The following is a 17,620-nucleotide window of genomic DNA, read 5'->3' on the forward strand; positions in this document are numbered from 1 at the left end:
TAAAACATCAGAAGCTCTTTCCTTTTTCATTCAGTTCTTAGACTTTCTTTAAATATGTGTAACTTTATGTCAGATGAGAAGCAGCCCAGACTGTCTGTGGCCTCTTGACTGTTTTTTAAAAACATGCATATAGCTATTTTAATTTGCTTTTAATTGTCTGGTACAGTATAGTTATTCAGATTCTCTGATAACTTCTGTTGCAATTTAATCTTGCACCCTTAGAACTGCAAGAGGGAAGATGTCCTTTTCTGAGGGTACAAAAAATGTATTTATCATAATTCTGTAAACAAAACTTTTAACAACAGTTTTGGTCCGAATGCACATCCATTATGTTCCTCAATAATAGGATGTATTTTGTAGCAACCGCACAGATTTCTGATACGTTTAGAGTTTGCCAAGGTATGCAACTTCATGGTTTTTTTACATGCTGAGTGAGGCTAGTCAGTTTGTGGGACTTCGGCTGTTTGGGTTGTGGCTCTGTTGAGAGTAGATCTATAAAGCCTGGCTTTATTTTTCCCTCTTGGCCCAAGAGTGGTTTTACTGCAATCAGTTATTCTTCTATCTGATCTTTCTTGTAATGAGCCAATTGGGATTTCTTCAGGAAGTTGTAACACCTGAGGTATGAGGCTAAAATTTAGCCTGTATCATATGTTCATAGTTTAGAGATATTAGTGATTCTTCTACTGTAAATTACAGCTTTTGCAATAGTGGCTAAAAGGTGAATTATATTCATGTCAAATGCAGTTTCTTGCAAGAGTGACATTTCCCCCCCTAATTATAGTTTTTTAATGAAAAAAGACATTTTCATTTTTTATATGAGACCCCAGAAATAACTTGGATGGAACAAATACCAACTATTGGCTAAGTGATCTGTCTATATCAATTACCTTTGGAGGGAAGTGTTTGACTTTTTTCCATGTGTTCAGATTGTATTGGTCAACGATAACATAGCTGGTAACACGTCTGGAGTTAGTGCATATGCTATTGCAATTAATTTTATAAACTGTTTATGGAATGCAAGAGGCTGCTTTTCTCATTTCTGGCAAGCATAAGGAAAGTTCATCTAGAAACCTAAGTCCTTTGCACCTGTACCACAAACTGATGTAAAATCAGCAGGAAATCTTCTATTATTTTAGTGATGAAATTCAAAACATTGCATTATGGACTATCTTTCTATATATACTGGAAAATAGCCCATACAGTTGTTTGGTAGTTATTTGCAATTAATCTTTCCTGAAGTCATGCATGAAGTGTAGCATACATTCCTTAATAGATGACGTTTACTTTAAAAAAGATATAGTAGAGATCTTTGTTCAATTAACTTCAGATTTTTAACAAGTTTTGTAATTCTAATGGATCAGTTGCGCATGGGGGCTGAGTACTGGAAATGAGAGCTCTAACCATTTACCTCACCTGCTCTGTCACACTGCAGTAAGTCATTTTACTGAGTGTACCGTTAAAATTTTTTTTAGAACTTGGATTTGCAATATATTCAAATCCAATGGCTCCAGGCATTACAAAGATAGTTTGTCCTTGTCCTCAAAATTAACATGCTCAATGTCACTTTCAAAGGATAATGCATATATTTGGTAATTTTTTTAATTTCAAGAACTCCAATGAATGAAATGAGTTGGCTGACTTAAGATAGGTAACTGGCTACAGAAAAGGAGTTTAGTGCAACCCTTTAGTGTTTTCTGTGTTTTATTCAGGAGATAGCTATGTGGACATTGTAACTACAATTTATGGTTTTAAAAGTTATCTTAATTCCAGTTTTCTTTACTGTGCTAACACAGGGCATGACAAGAACAGCAGGAGAGCTCTTTTAGAGTTCATAGAATCATAGACTGGTAGGGGTTGGAAGGGACCTTTAGAGATCATCTCTCTGCCCAATTGTACACAAAGAATTCAGGCTGCAACCATGAGTAAGAGTTTTAAGATAGGATAGAGTAGAGTAAGAGTTTTGGGCATTGATGTCTGATTCTTTACCAGACCAGTCTCTGTTGTCCTCTGAGTGAGAGATTTTATCAGTGTCATTGTTTCCTGTTTGTTTATTTCTGATTTACTCTCATGTTTGTTGTTACTCTGAGACAGAGAAAGTATGCACTTAACTGTATTTATAAGAGTCACGTTAGTGCAAATTAAGCTCTCTGAAGTATATTCAGGAGTTAGCTCAATTTTTAAAGGACTAAGAATTTATGTGCATAGTCAAGCAACACTAGTAAATATCCAGTTTAAGCTCAATAGTTTACTGCTATGCAGAGATTTGAAAATGTCTTGATTTGGCTGATTTCCTCTATGTGTTGCTGCTCACAGAATCACAGAATCATTAACAATTGGAGGAGACCTTTAAGATCATCCAGTCCAGCCTTTATCCCAGCCCTATCAACCACTAGACTTATTTCCCTAGGTGCAACATCCACCTGTCTCTTAAACACCTCCAGGAACGGTGACTCCACCACCTCCCTGAGCAGCCCGTTCCAATCAGTACAGAAATGCCTCCTCATACTGAGCCTGAACCTCCCCTGGTGCAACTTGAGGCCGTTTTCTCTTATTCTAAGGATTTTTTTTCTCATGAATTCATTGAAAATAAGTCACAGTACATAATGGTGGGTAGACATGTCTTACTTCAGTGGCCTCACTAGAGGTAGTTTTCATGTTTGTGGCAGTCAAAATTTTACTGGATTTTCAACGTTGCTAGCTATTTTAGCACTGTTGATACCACAAACCATAATGTAAGATGTGTGTTTATTTTTAAGGTTCTCCATCTTTTAAACACATTTCCAACTACTCCTTTGAGATTCCTTTTCCAGACAGTATTAAATGAGATATTTTCTCTGCTCCTATGCTGTTATAATAGGAGTTGTAAGCTTTTCCTTTTCCTTCACGCTTGAAGTGTGTTTCTTCTTTGAAGAAGTTTGTCTGAACTTGTATTCATTAAAATAGAAATGCCAGTAAATACTGACATTCAGCAGACTTCTGGCACCTACAGTAGAGTTTCTGGACTGGTCTTCAATTTGTGGCTTGGGCAGTCTAAGTCTATTCCTTTCTTCAATAAAATATAGTTGTCATATGTTTTGAAAGTCACAGTTTTGAAAAATTACTAGCAAACCATCATAGGTACAAGGTATAGTTTGTTATACACAGAACATTTGATGGGAAGCAGACTGTCTACAGCTGTTTACTAGTTTGGAGAAAACATGATCTGACTGATTCAGATGAGAACATTTTATTTCACTATATTAAACAGTTGTCTGCTCATTGATTGGATTAGATTTCTTTATGCCATTCTTACCGTTAATATGATTCATTTGTAGTTGCTTGTAGACATTTCATACAGATTTCCATGCTAAAAGCATTATTAAAATCTTGAGCTGAAGTTGAGTCATGTTGAGCTAATTGAGAACAAAAGTAGCAGAGAGTTTTGAATCTTCAATATCTAATGAAAGAGGTTGTTGAGTTTCTCTTAAACAGACCAAACACCGTCCTCAGTGGGAGAGTGACTTCATCCTGCAGAGTGATATTTCTGCAAGGAATTGTGTAAGGATCAATATTAAAATTCCATTCTGCATAAATGAGCAAACTAATGAGCTAATGGCTGAAAAACCAAATGTCAGATTTGTACTGTGTAAATCTTTCTGGATTTAAGCCACATTATTAATCGTAATGTTGATTTATTATAGTTGTGTTTAGAACAAAAAATCGCCTGTGAACTTGTGAGAACAACACATGGTTAGTATATGGTTATTCTAACTTAACATAGTGTTTGCCACTTCATCCTGCTTTTAGGAAGAAAAAAAAAAAGCGCTAACCATTATTAAACTTGTTATACAATGCACGCTTCGAGAAAAAGATTATCTTTATAAAGTGCAAGTTCTTGTATTTATAACTACAGAGCAATGTTTTCAGGGAAGCATTTGTCACGTACTGGGTAACAGATGCATTCATATTCTTGCATCATTGTGTTTGGAGATCATTTCTTCTGTGCATATGGATGTTTTCTGCTTGGGTTCAGGCTCCTGGAATTCTACAGTGCAAATAGACCTGTACTTGTGCCTTCACTAGCTGCTTTCCTGCCTAGAAGCTGCATTAGTCTGATACCATTCCTACAATAATGTTGTGCCAAACTTGAAATGATAGATTTATAGAACATATTTCAGCAAACATCATATAGCCCCTTTTTTCCCCACCTTGCAATTGTGGGCACCGTATCATAAGGACGTCACTAAGTTAACCGAATTTTTTTTCTCCTGAACAAACAGGACCTTCAGATGGACAGGTACACATGCCAACAGATGGAACTTGTATTAAGACTGAATATATGCACTTCCATGCATGTTTGTATCTGGATAGATACCAAGGCATTGGAGATTGCTGTGATAGGAGAGTTTAGAAGGCTGGCCTATCAGACTAGTTCTGAGGTATAAAAGTGTTTATTTCATTCATTAAGAGCACACATCCTGCTAAAGGTTAAGTCACATGCGTTATTAATCGTCACTGTGTACACAAAACAGTTAGACTTTAACACATGTTATAAAGTAGCTGTGAGTAAATATTACCATGGAGCTGATGCTGTGCAGTGGTAGCTATGGCCCTTGGTGATACTTGGAAGTCAAGGTGATCAGGCTTGAATGCTCTTTGAGTGAAGTAAGAGTCAGTGTGGACTAACCTTTTTCTACTATTGTCTAATGCCTGGTATTTTATTTAATTTTTTTCTTTATTGCTGCTCTCCAGCCTCCTCAAGGAGTGGTCTCCTGTACTGCTTATTTTCATTAATGTTTAAGTCATCTTACATATTTGGGAATATCCTGCATACTTGCAGTGTGCAGTGCTTCTCTTATATTTTATTCTGGCAACTTTCATGGAGTGAATTTCTCCTATATGCAACTATAACAATCTCTGCCCCTTTGGTGACTGCATTTCTCATATCACTTTCATGGAAATTTAATATTAATTATATACTGATTAATACATTTGTAATTTATAGTCATGAACATCTGCTTTGAAGTTCATTGTTACCTATCTAGATAGGTATTTCCTGCCTGTTGTAAAGGTGCCTACTGGGATATGGGTCAAAGTGATGCACTTACAATGCCTGTTGTAATTTGAGTTGTTAGCTCTGAAATTCCTAAGAGCACAGTTGATTATTGGCAGAGTTGCAAAGTTGTTTTGATAACTTGCATTTCCAGACTGTTCTCTTGGAACTTTCCATTCTGTTTCACTTTTGAGCAGCATCTCTGTACTACTGATAGAGGGATCCTGATTTTATTAGCTAATGGCTAAATCATCCCTGAGTATGACTTTTCACCTTAGATATTTAGGGTTTTTTAAAAAATACGGTATAGACAATTTTTTTGTTAAACGAACACTGCTGCAAAGTCAAGAAGGCCAATGGCATCCTGGAATGCCTCAAGAAGAGTGTGGTCAACAGGTCAAGGGAGGTTGTTCTCCCTCTCTACTCTGCCCTGGTGAAGCCACATCTGGAGTCCTGTGTCGAGTTCTGGGCTCCTCAGCTCAAGAGGGACAGAGAACTGGAGAGAGTCCAGGGCAGGCCACCAAGACGATCAGGGGACTGGAACATCTTTCATATGAGGAAAGGCTGCGGGAACTGGGGCTGTTTAGTCTAGAAAAGAGGAGACTGAGGGGAGATCTTATTAACATTTAAAAATATCTAAATGGTGAGTGTCAGGAGGTTGGAACATCCCTTTTCTCTATAGTAGCTAGCAACAGGACAAGGGGTAATGGGATGAAGCTGGAACACAAAAAGTTCCACCCAAATATAAGAAAAAACTATTTCACTGTGAGAGTGATGGAGCAGTGGCACGGGCTGCCCAGAGGGGTTGTGGCGTCTCCTTCTTTGAAGGTCTTCAAGACCCACCTGGACATGTACCTATGCGACCTGATCTAGGTGAACCTGCTTCTGCAGGGGAGTTGGACTAGAAGATTTCTAAAGGTCCCTTCCAACCCCTACCATTCTATGACTTTAGGAAAGTCTACTGATTTACAGGAAATGCGTGGCTCTAGGATAAGAGCTGTTCATTGTTGTAATTTTTGTTCATAGCTTTAAGAATTCTGTTTCACCCTTTATAAAGACGGGGTGGGGGGGAATGGTTAATTAGGAATGTGGCTAGTTACTCATGGTTAATCCTCTCCTTCTGAGATGACTGAAGTGCAGTCTTTGTCTCAAAGAAAGAGATTGCTCTAGGACAGTTTTCTGAAGTTACTGCCATCTAATAACTCAAAAAAATAGAAGCATGTCTTGTTGTCATTCCTACCAATACCTGTACTTACTGGAGTTTGTGTTTATATTTATTTCTTTGAAGTTAGTATTTTTTTTTTAATGCAGTCTTTTTTTTAAGAAGTTATTAATCTGGTGTGTTAACTCTGCAGCTACTCTCATGGAGTAGTCAACAGGCCTGCCCCTGCTCCTTTTATTTTTCCTTTTTTTTTTTTTAACTGGCAGCTCTTCACAGAACTGCAGAAATGGATAACAAAAAAATCAATCCTGTCTGGCTGCAAGCACAGCATTATTGTTAGCTAGTCACAATTTCTAGAGCTGTCAGTTCAGTTCATACTGCCACACAGCTGCAATAATGGTAACTGCATTAATAACTACACTTCATTTGCAGCTTTTATTTTTAAAATTTCCATTGCTCAGATTCTTAATGAGATTTTTTTTTTTTTTTTTGTAATGTGTCTGGGGCACTACAGAAAGAATGAGAGATTCTGTCTCCTTGTATAATGAAGTTAGGGACCCATCACTTGTGTTGAAGTGGGAAAGAGAGTTGGCATGGCTAACATTAAACAAAACTGTATTCTCATGCTGTAGATGTAGATCTTCCTTAAAAATAAAGTAAAATATGCAGTTGTCTGTTAACCTTAAATGGAAGAAAGCACCCCTATGATCTTAAGATGTGTGCTCAATACCTTCCTGCTAATTATGTGTGCTCTCCAGCTGCAGTGCAAAGAGCTTTTGTCCCTGCTTCTGCAGTCCTGGTGCTGCAGGTGGCAGTTTTGACTGGAAATGCTGGCTGAGATTGGTAACTGGCTCAGATGATGACAGCCTGTACTCCCCTTGGCCTGCAGTGCTGGAGTATATTTGTGAAATCTGGGAGCATGGGTTACCGCAGATGAGGTAAAAAAAGCCTTGAATGACTTGTACAAAGAAAAGGGACCTTTCTCTCTTTATTACCAGGTAATGTGATCCAGGAGGACAAGACATGTAAAGCAAAATGTACTATACATCTTTTAGGTGTGCTGATTGCATATAGTTCCAGTCTGCTGTGGATCAAATGCCTATTAGCAGCTACAGGGCAATAGACAGGTTTCTACCTTCTGGTTCATCTGAAAGGAATACAGTTTGTGTGCTCTGAAACCACTCTATGAATGAAGTGTGGTAGGAGAGGCTGATCAGGAGAATATGCTTTAAAAAGTAAGGTCTAATACAGTCTCAAGTCTTAATGTAGAGCTCCTTAGGTTGCCTTGAGCTCTCTGCTGCTAATACAGAGCTGAATGTTGCTTAAATAAAGCTCAGTTTTGCATAAGTTGTGGAATAGCTGTGAGCTGGTCCTCCATAAGTACCTTATGTATCTCCTTTGCTGGTTATCAAAGTAACTTGTAAGTAGAGTCAAATCTCTCCTATTTTTCTTCTTAGTTGCTCAGAATTCCTGACAGGTATAAAGAATTTTCAAAGATGCAGTACTTAACTGGTTTAGGGCAGAGTGAAACAGAGGAAGCTAGAAGCAGGGGGATGTACTTCTTGCTTTACTTTGTGTTCATAGAATTACAGTTAAGATGCTGAAAATAGGTGAGGATAGTTGGTTCTTGTATGAATTTATATGTATTTGTATGTACTTCTTGGGGAAAAGATAATTCTCTACACATTCTGTAGTTTTAAATATAGTACCTGGGAGGTGGCTTGCTTTTGTGTTCTGAGCCACTGTAGTGAGATGCCATAACATTTATAGCTCTCATGCAAGTTCTTAACATTCTGAACCTTTCTTCTTGTTTTTTTGACCATTTGCTACCATAGAAAACCTTTCTGAGCATATATGTATTTCAATTGTTTGGGATTTTTTTTGTCTGTTTGTTTTTTTAACAGAATGGTAATGCCTGCTTTCAATGCAGACTTCATTCTCCCAACCTGAGGATTCTTGTGTGATAGGTACAAGGTAATCTTTCATTTCTGCAGGAGATTATTCTTTGTCTGCACTAAATTGTATTCACAGGAAGAGTGTTCTGTTCAGAGAATCTAAATTCTTGGAGAGCTCAGTTCTTCAGCATTTAGGCCTTTGATGAAGAGGAGCTCTCTGTTTTTTCATGGTCTGAATGTTTTCAGATAATTCTTTTAGGCTTTCGTGCACTGGAGAGTAGTTTTGGGCTTTTTTAAATTCCCAAGCGAAAGGAAAAAATTTTTGGTTTCTTCAGGAGCAGAAAATGTGTTGTTGAGCATTCCGTTGTTACTAACATTTTCTCAACCATGTTACACAGTAGTTCATAGTACGTGATCTCTGAATTGGCAGTATTTAATGGTTGGGAGCTCCTTGCTTTGGATGTCTGTGTATGAAAGAGAGATTTCCAGAAGCTCACCTGTTCTGTTCTGTTCCAGCATAGTGAAGAGCGGCACATCTGTCAAGCTAGGAGAGGTTCACAGTCAAGGAAAACATTGGATTGTGCAGTACCTGTTTGCTCTGTGATTAATTAACATTTGAATTCTAGATATAACTGAAGTTTGTGCAAGCTTATGATAAAATGGTAAGGCAAATGTGTGATATTTCTGTGTGTGGGTGTGACTAGTCTGATTTCAGTAGGATTTTGTAGTCTCCGGAAGAAGTCACCAGAATGAAAAGTTCAAAATGTTTCTGTCTTGGTCTTTGCTTTGAAGGGATCTTGCCATGATACTGATTTTTGTAAGAGAGAATCTTCAGCCCTAGTAAAACCACAGTTATCCTTATAAAGTGGATATAAGTTTACAGCTTCCAGTTTATGAGGCTTCAGTTCTGTCTGGTTAAAGACAGTGGTGGCAGAAGAATTTTCTATCATCCTGTGGAGCTAGGCCTGAATGGTATAATGATTCAGGGTAAAAAGAGGCTACTGCAGTATCTGAAAATAATATACCTCAAGCATACAAACATTTGTTTTATTAAGACGGTGCTTCAAACATAGGATCTAAGGTGTCCCACAGATCCTGTTCTTTCGTATATACATGGCTGTGCATTTGATTAAGAAAATGTTTTCTTTCTGGCTTCACTGTGCCAAGTCAACTGTAGCATAGTGAGGCAGTTCTGGTAATATCCTCCCACCACCCCCTACTTCCCTTTTTTCTTGGCAAAGACCACGCTAGCAAAGTCAGTGCAATATCATCTCTTTTCTTAATGGGAGGAGGCAGAAACACAGTGATGAAATTAATCAGCAGTTTCCTGTCAGCAAACCTTTGAAAAGCAGCAATTTCAAGTGGCTAATGGAAATAGTACTGAGACTTGCTGACTTTACAGAATTGCTGCTGAACAAGCACATGGTAGTATCTAAGAATGTTATTGAAAGCTTTAAGTAACTTTTGGATACTCATTGGGTGGACTGACAATGTAGGATGGGCAGGTTTCGTTTATTACTATAATTTCTGATAACTCTCAATTAGAAATTAACACCTGTGAATTAAACACTTTTTATTTTTTGTTGTAGATTCAGTAATAATTAAAGATGATGATGATCTGACTCTAAACAGGGAGAGTGGAAATTGTATTTATTACAACCTTTATAGGAATGATTGTGGTGACTATAAAAAAATATTTTATTATGTTCTTCTACTTGAAAGAGTACTTTAAGCATGCTTGAAGTCTGTTTAGTGTTGCAATAATTGACACTTGATCAACATTTAAAAAAGCTTACATTACATGGCATAATTGACAATACATAATGTAAGCTTTTTTTAAAGTACTTTTTTTAAAAAATAGTGAATATATTTTTGAGGAAGAATGCTGTTTTGAAGTAATCATCTTAGTCTCAAAAACACCCACTCCCCTGTAGTCGTAGAAAAGAATAACAGGCCAAATAATGTTTGGCTCAGTGAATACTGGCTAGAGATCTCTAGCTCAAAATAGGATGTTTGTGTAGATAGGATTTTGACGTATCCCTGGATTTGGTAGTCCCAACATGTCAGTTTCAGCCATTGGAAACAATTATCTTCACAGAATGTGTAAAGTGCACCTAGGAATTACTTCTAATCATTGGTTGAAGGGTATTACAAGGAACTGACCCTTAAAATAACTGTGCTCTCAGAAATGAAGGTATTCCAGATCTCCACAGCCTTCTAGTTGTATGGAGGTTGCTTATGTGTATTAACTGAATCTTATCTTTTCTAGTGTAAAAGTGATAGCAAAATCAAGAGGAATACTTCTTGATCTTCATCTTTGCTGCTATGTTCCTCAGAGGTTTTTTTGTAAGGAAGGGAAATAGATTTCTTCAACTTCCCTACATTACAAAAATCCTGAATCTGTCAAGTTGTGCATCAGGAAATTTTATCAATAGTGCAATGCTGCAATGAGCTAGATGAAGAGTAGCTGGCTAAGTGATACTAAAAATGTTTTGTGGAGCAACTTACTTCTGTGCTTGATACCCACCTCACTGCAAAGTCAGTGTCGCCAACTCCTGCCATTTGTGTTGTTTCAAAATGTCAAGTTAGTACAGTTTGATCACTTACCTTGGAGATAAAAATGTTCTCCATGTAGTTGTAACCATGAGCTTTTGTAATTCTTCCCACCCTCTTCTTTTTTGAAGTCAACTTCATGAATGAGTGGTCCTGTTGGTTTCTATTTTATCTATGTATTTATTGGTTATTCCTAATCAGGCATCTACCTTTTCTAATAGTTTCCATGGTATGAGGTTGCTGATTTTCTTTTCACAACAAAGGTTGTGGTGAGAAATCCAAACCCGTGATTTTGTTTTACCCTCCACTCTCTAAACTGAGATTGTTTAGACATTATCTTTGCTAAGTCACAGAATCACAAGGGCTAGAAGGGACCTCGAAAGATCATCTAGTCCAATCCCCCTGCCAGAGCAGGACCACCTAGAGTAGGTCACACAGGAACTTGTCCAGATGGGTTTTGAATGTCCCTGGAGCAGGAGACAGTCTACTTTTTCTGTCATCATTTTTTCTATTTAAATGTATAATATTACATGTTTTTAAGTCTAAGAAGATTATTAGTATGTGCACATTGTGACAGTGCAGGATTTGGTAAGGAAGCAAACTTTGGTTGCTACAAAAGTTGCTAACAAGACTTCTTATGAACTTAGGTGTCTTCAAAAGCATAGGGTTTGAGCCTGAACCTCATGTGTAGAGGGCATCTTGGCATGCAAAAAACAATTGGTTTTTAAATACATCTTTAACATGGAGGAAGGTAAGGAAATAAGTGCTGCCTACTGTGTGACCATTTAGCATGCATCCTTAGAAAGTCACTTTTCCTTCAATAATTGTATGGTTTAAGGCTCTGGTAGTACTAGTAGCTGTGCCATTTACTGCATAGTGAATGTTTAATAGACAAATGTCAAGGCCTCTATATTTTTTAGGGAGCTGAAACTTAACATACCTTGTGCCTAGAAATTTCGATACTGATGCATTCAGATATAAGGGATTGATAGTCCTTGCCCAGAATATGGGATTTGATGCCTAGTTTGGAGCTAATTTGTTAACACCCCTGAGCAGCTGAAGATCTGATTTTGGTGCCTTTTGAATTGCTTTTTATATGTCATCTGATTGCTTTACTGAATTTGTCAGGTTGTGATGGACCTTGCCAGGACTGTTGATCACAGAATGTGTAGCCTTTTAAAAGTGCATATATTTTTTCAGATGAAGTCCAAAAGAAAGAATTTTTTTTACTCTTTTTGGAGGAGAGGAAAATGAGTGAGCTGTGTTGTTTCCTTTAATAAAATGTTTGCCTTGTGACATATATACGTGTCACAATAATACTATTGAAGTTATGCTCTTTATTAAATATTGTGAGGTCATTGTCTTGGTTTTCATACCATTGGCTCTTGTTCTGCTATTTTCACCCGTGCATCTAGTTCTGTTGTGTTAGTTGTCTCAGAATGTATATTCTGTTACAATAATGCAGAGTCTGTGATCTGGTTGTAAACAGCGACTGCTTTACTTATGCTTTACATGTGGTGATTGAAAATTTGTTAATTGCATTGCACTTTTTGATCCAATGAAAACTATCATTATAATACCTTTTATGTGTGAGTCTACTTAGTCTAGGATGCAAAAATTCACTTCTCAGAAGTTAATCAGTAACAAGATCAAAAACTGGGAATGTGGATGTTTTGTTCTCCTTCTATACGTTAAACTAGATGACAGTAGGGTTTTCATTAAAGTGATGCTTTATAAGGTGTGCTGACTTTTCAAAAGGAGTTTATTCATTTGCTGCTCCAATTTATGAGTGCTTGATGTCTTAAAGGAATTCAAGGTGTGATGTTTTAATATTTTTACTTTTTAAGGAGCAGATACACTTAAATAACTTAGAGTGATTATGACCTGAAAAATCACCTGTCTGTTAAAGATCTTTGTGTACAATCTATACATGAAGTTGTCCTTTATCTATGCCTTTATACATTGTTTTATGGACTTTTTTACTGCACGTTACAAGTTGAGACCTTCCTAAAAATGCAACATCGTTTATCTTGCTTTTAAAGTCACGCATGCAGCTTAGAACTTTAAGAGAGGAGTGAAGAGACTTTTTGGGTTTCCTCAGATGAGCAATATGAACTTGTTGAAGATATCCCCTGTGAAGTACATCTGTACATAAGTTAGAGACTTTCTGAGGGCTCTGACTACAAAATTCTTTTTCTTTTTCTTTTTTTTTGGTCTTTTATTCTATGCTTGTTGCATTCTCTTCCAGTTCATTTCATTCTGATAATTTGAATGCATTTCCAAGTAAATTGGCAGTGTTTACAATCTTGGTCCCAAGTGCCATTTTTTAATCAAACACATAATAAAGTGCTAAATAAACCATTCCCACCTGCATCAAACTCTTTATGTTCTGTATAGGGTATTTTGTAATTTATTTACCCAGGAAGACCTAATTTATCTGCACATCTGGTTTTCAACCCAGTCCTGCTTTTTATCCAGTTTTCCAGCTGGTTCATTGAGGCATAATGAGTCAGATGGCTTCCTTGAGGTTAGTGTAGTGATTGTCTCAGCTGGGATTATACCCAAACTTTATCCTTTCTGTAACCACTTGGCCGCACCACTCCTAACCAATCTATCTGCATTGTTGGCGGTAACAGATCTAACTGCAAATGTCATTTTCTTTGTTATGTAGTTTTGCTTGTATTGAAATATTGTCACTTTTATGAGTTTAGAAACTTTACATCTGTTCACAACCTGGTTCTGTTCCACTTTGAACAACAATTTTTTTGTGATGAATCTCCTTCTTGAATTCCAAATGTGTGTTAGTTTCACAAGTCCTGGAGTAGTGATTGATGACATTCCTAGTTTCTGTTGCTCTGATGTGCTTCCTCAGGGCAAACCCTGTTTCACACTCCCCTTTGGAAGAGGAACCTGTGGTTTTGCTCCTGTGTATCAGCATCATAAGCTTCTCAAGAGTCATCATTGCTGAGGTTCTCTTTGTCTAGAGTTTACAGTAATAATACAATGTTAAAATAAAACTCACAGCTTTGATAAAGGGCTTCACAGAATCTGACGGGTTGGAAAGCATCTTGAAAGATCATTTAGTCCAACCTCCCTGCCAGAGCAGGACCACCTAGAGGAGGTCACATGTGAACACATTTACTTCCTTAAGCATGCATTTCTGCATATGTACGCATGAGTTGTAAGTCTGAGGAAATCTTATTTTGTTTGATCTTACTATCCCTTCCTGAGAGGAGGTGGTGTACAGCTCAAGAGGGACAGGGAGCTTCTGGGGAGAGTCCAGCACAGGGCCACCAAGTTGATCAGGGGACTGGATCATCTTCCATATGAGAAAAGGCTGCAGGAACTGGGGCTGTTTAGCCTGGATAAGAGGAGACTGCAGGTGGATATCATTAATATTTCCAACTATATAAATGGTAGATGTCAGGAGGATGTGGCATCACCTTTTTCTGTTGTATCTACTGACAGGACATGGGGTAATGGGATTGAAGCTGGAACACAAAAAAAAATCCATTTAAACATAAGAAAAAACTATTTCATTGTGAGGGTGAAGGAGCCCTGGCATAGGCTGCCCAGGGAGAGTGTGGAGTCTCCTTTCTTGGAAGTCTTCAAATCCCACCTGGATGCATTCTTGTGTGACCTGATCTAGGTGGACCCGCTTCTTCAGGAGGGTGGACTAGATGATCTCTAAAGGTCCCTTCCAACCCCTACCATTCTATGATTCTATGAAGTAACAAAAACTGGAGCTAGAACTATTTGTGTCAATTTCCTCTTGCCTTGAGTGGCCACTGCATTGAAGAAGCATGAGTTAATACTAATCCACATATATATCTCCGGTAGGCACAAAAATTGCAGAGCTCGCTACAGCTAAGTAGATGATGAGGCTTGCTTTCTAGTGCCAGTCCTCTGTTGTTTCAAATTTCAAGCATTCCGTTGGTAAGATCACCTTACTGTCTATTTTATCATAATGTTCTCTTCATGGTACGCTAAGTTACAGAAACTCTATTTTAAATTCCAACTTCAAGCAAAGAAAAGAATTACTGAACTCCAGAGTAGGAAAAGCGATTTTGGAAAAATGCATTTGACAGCCAGCAGCAGCAGTTTCTACACCACAAACTGCTAAAAGGAAAGTAAAAACAACTTGATGCATGACATCCTGAATACTTAAGAAGAAGAGGACTGTAGATCATAGAATTGGAAATCAGAGATGGGTGGAGTCAGGAGACTTGACCTATTTAACTGTTCAAATAAAGGAATTCCAACACGAGAAAAGAAGCAGTGAAGGGAAGAGATAAAATGTCAGCCTTCATGTTAATATTGTGGAAGTTACAGGTTCTCAGAAGTGTGTTTTCCTCCAGTTGAAAGGAATATTAATGCTAACCTGCACATAAAACTGCATTCATCTTCTTTAACAGAAGTACTTTCATGACATTAACTGGAAATACATCTTCTCCATCTCTTTTTGGTTCTGCGATAAAAACAGATTAGCATGAAAGAGTACTTGAGTATCTTGAAAGATCTTCCTGCCTGTTTACTGTCTCCAGTCATACCTTCTTGAGAAAGCCATCTCCTCTTTGATGGCTTCAACCCAGGCAGCTGAAGCTATTAAAGTGCAGTTTATCAGAACACATAGCTGTGCCTGGACAGCAGTGGAGGAGCAAAGATAACATACTCTGGAGGCAAAGTTGAGACAGCTTCAAAATCTTGGGGAGAGGAAAACTATTTCTGGTCGTCACAAATGCATTTGTGTTTTTAACTGGTTATGGCCAGTTGCAGGTTTCACTTGCTTTTATGCTATTGTAACAGTCAATACCTAACCCATTTTGTAGAACTAAGAAAGCTGTACCTGGAAAGTACTGACAGTGCAATCAACACTTAATGGACTATTTTGAATAAGAATGTTCTATTTAGTGAAATGAACTGAGGGCCCACAGTAACTCATGCATGATACTCTGTGGACATGGATTAAAAACTTGGAATGATGGGTTACGAGAGCTGTTGAGGCTTGCAGTGGTTACTTTATATCCTGACATTGTCAGATTTGATGTTCAAGAAGCAATTTTGGATTTTGGGTTTGTTGTTTTGGGTTTTTTTAAACCCAGAAGCAGGCTTGAATTAAAGAGGCTGGAAGCCAGGAAATATCAGGGAACATTTCATATATGCTTGCTCTGTATTCCCTCTCTCTTGGGCATCTGCCTGTCATACTTTTTGGAAACAGGAAAGTGGTGTTAAATAGCTTTTGGTCTGATCTAATGTAACCATTTATAGGGTTTGGAAGACCAGTAATTTTACCTAAAATGAAAAAAATTAGTTGCAGACAGTTGTGTGTTCCAAGAGCATCCTATCTTGGAGAACATGTTCCTGCTTTTACAAGCAACTGCATTATCATTCTCATTAATAACAAAAAATAATAAATTAATAACCATTCTAACTGAATAATACATAGGTAATATTGTTGGTGGGGGGTTGTTGCAAGAATTCGGAATCCCACTTTGCTGCAATGAACTTCCTAACTTCTAAATGTGTCTCCAAATTTTTTTGTTTTAAATGGAGTATTGTGTGCAGTTCTGGGCCCCTCAGTTCAAGGACAGGGAGCTGCTGGAGAGAGTTCAGCACGAGGCCACAAAGATGATGAAAAGACTGGAGTATCTCCCTTCTGATGAAAGGCTGAGGGAGCTGGGGCTCATTAGCTTGGAGAGGAGACAGAGAGGTGATGTCATTAATGTTTACAAATATGTAAAGGGCAGATGTCAGGAAGATGGAGGCAGGCTGTTCTCAGTGATGTCCAATGATAGGACAAGGGGCAATGGATATAAGCTGGAACATAAGAGGTTCCAAAGAAATACAAGAAAGAATTTCTTCTCTGTGAAAGTGACAGAGCACTGCCCAGGTGGATTGTTGAGTCTTCTTCTCTGGGCACATTCAAATCCTACCTGGATGTGTCCTACTCTACGTGGCCCTGCTCTGGCAGGGGAGTTGGACTAGATGATCTTTCGAAGTCCCTTCCAAAGCTTAAGATTTTGTGATCTTGTGTTTATGTTGGCCTACGACTTAGGCAGTTCTCCCCATGTGTTTCCTCCCAGGTACTGCTCTGTTACTGTTGGGTGTGTGTTCATTCTTAGCTCTCCACTGGTTATTTTAGGGGCTTATTGTCTATACTTGGTTCCTGATAAATCCTTCTTCCTCCCCCTCTCAGTTAATATCTGATCCTGAAGAAATGTAAGACACTTGGTCTTGGAGCAGTTTTTCTAGTACAGTGTTTCCCTTTAATCTTGGGCCAGAAGATGTTCTTAGTCAGATGGAAGACTGTAGTGGGTGCACTAAGAATTTTTTTCCTTTCTGAATCCAAAAAATGACAAAAGTGTCCTAAGCAATCAGATTATTTCATCAGTGGGTTTGCAGCACCACAGGAGATTGAAACTCTGCTAAAACATATGTCTTCTGACAGTTAGGTTCATTATTCTTGAAGTAAACTTGCAGAAAATGGCTTTGTGTCCTTAACAGTAAGAATTCAACAGGCTGGAGATCAGACTGACTGCAAAGTGGAAAATGGTTTTTTTATGAAGGCACAATGCAGCCACCTGTGTACTATTACAGTGTGGAAATTAGTCATTTGTCTGGTATAATTTTTGGTCTGACAATTCTGGAGGTAATAAAACAATCCTCATTTTTGTGGGTTTTTAAGTCATCTTTCCTTCTCTCTCCACCCACAGACACCATGCACATGCCTCTCCTAATCTTGCTGGATTTGTACTATTGGCTGAACTTTGCTCATGTCAACTTGTAGAATTTTTTTCTTTTTTTCACCAATTTACAAAACTAATTTCTGAGAGAGGAGTTCGGTTATCCTTTGTACTTCTTTTTGCTGTGATTCTATATGTTCAAGTTATGGACCCAAAAGTGGTACGAAAGAACCAAAAATGGCCCATTTTCCAGGCTACATTTCTTCAGACCAGTGAAAAAGCAGGCAGTGATTAA

At 37.9% G+C, this 17,620-nt stretch overlaps 1 protein-coding gene across 5 annotated transcripts in view; it reads left to right on the top strand.

Annotated features, from left to right (window-relative positions):
* Positions 1-17,620, top strand: part of TBCK (TBC1 domain containing kinase) — a 102,130-nt gene that overhangs the window by 9,551 nt on the left and 74,959 nt on the right. The gene's annotated exons all lie outside the window — the stretch shown is intronic.

Source organism: Colius striatus, chromosome 3 (assembly GCF_028858725.1).
Source record: "Colius striatus isolate bColStr4 chromosome 3, bColStr4.1.hap1, whole genome shotgun sequence".
NCBI lineage: Eukaryota > Metazoa > Chordata > Aves > Coliiformes > Coliidae > Colius > Colius striatus.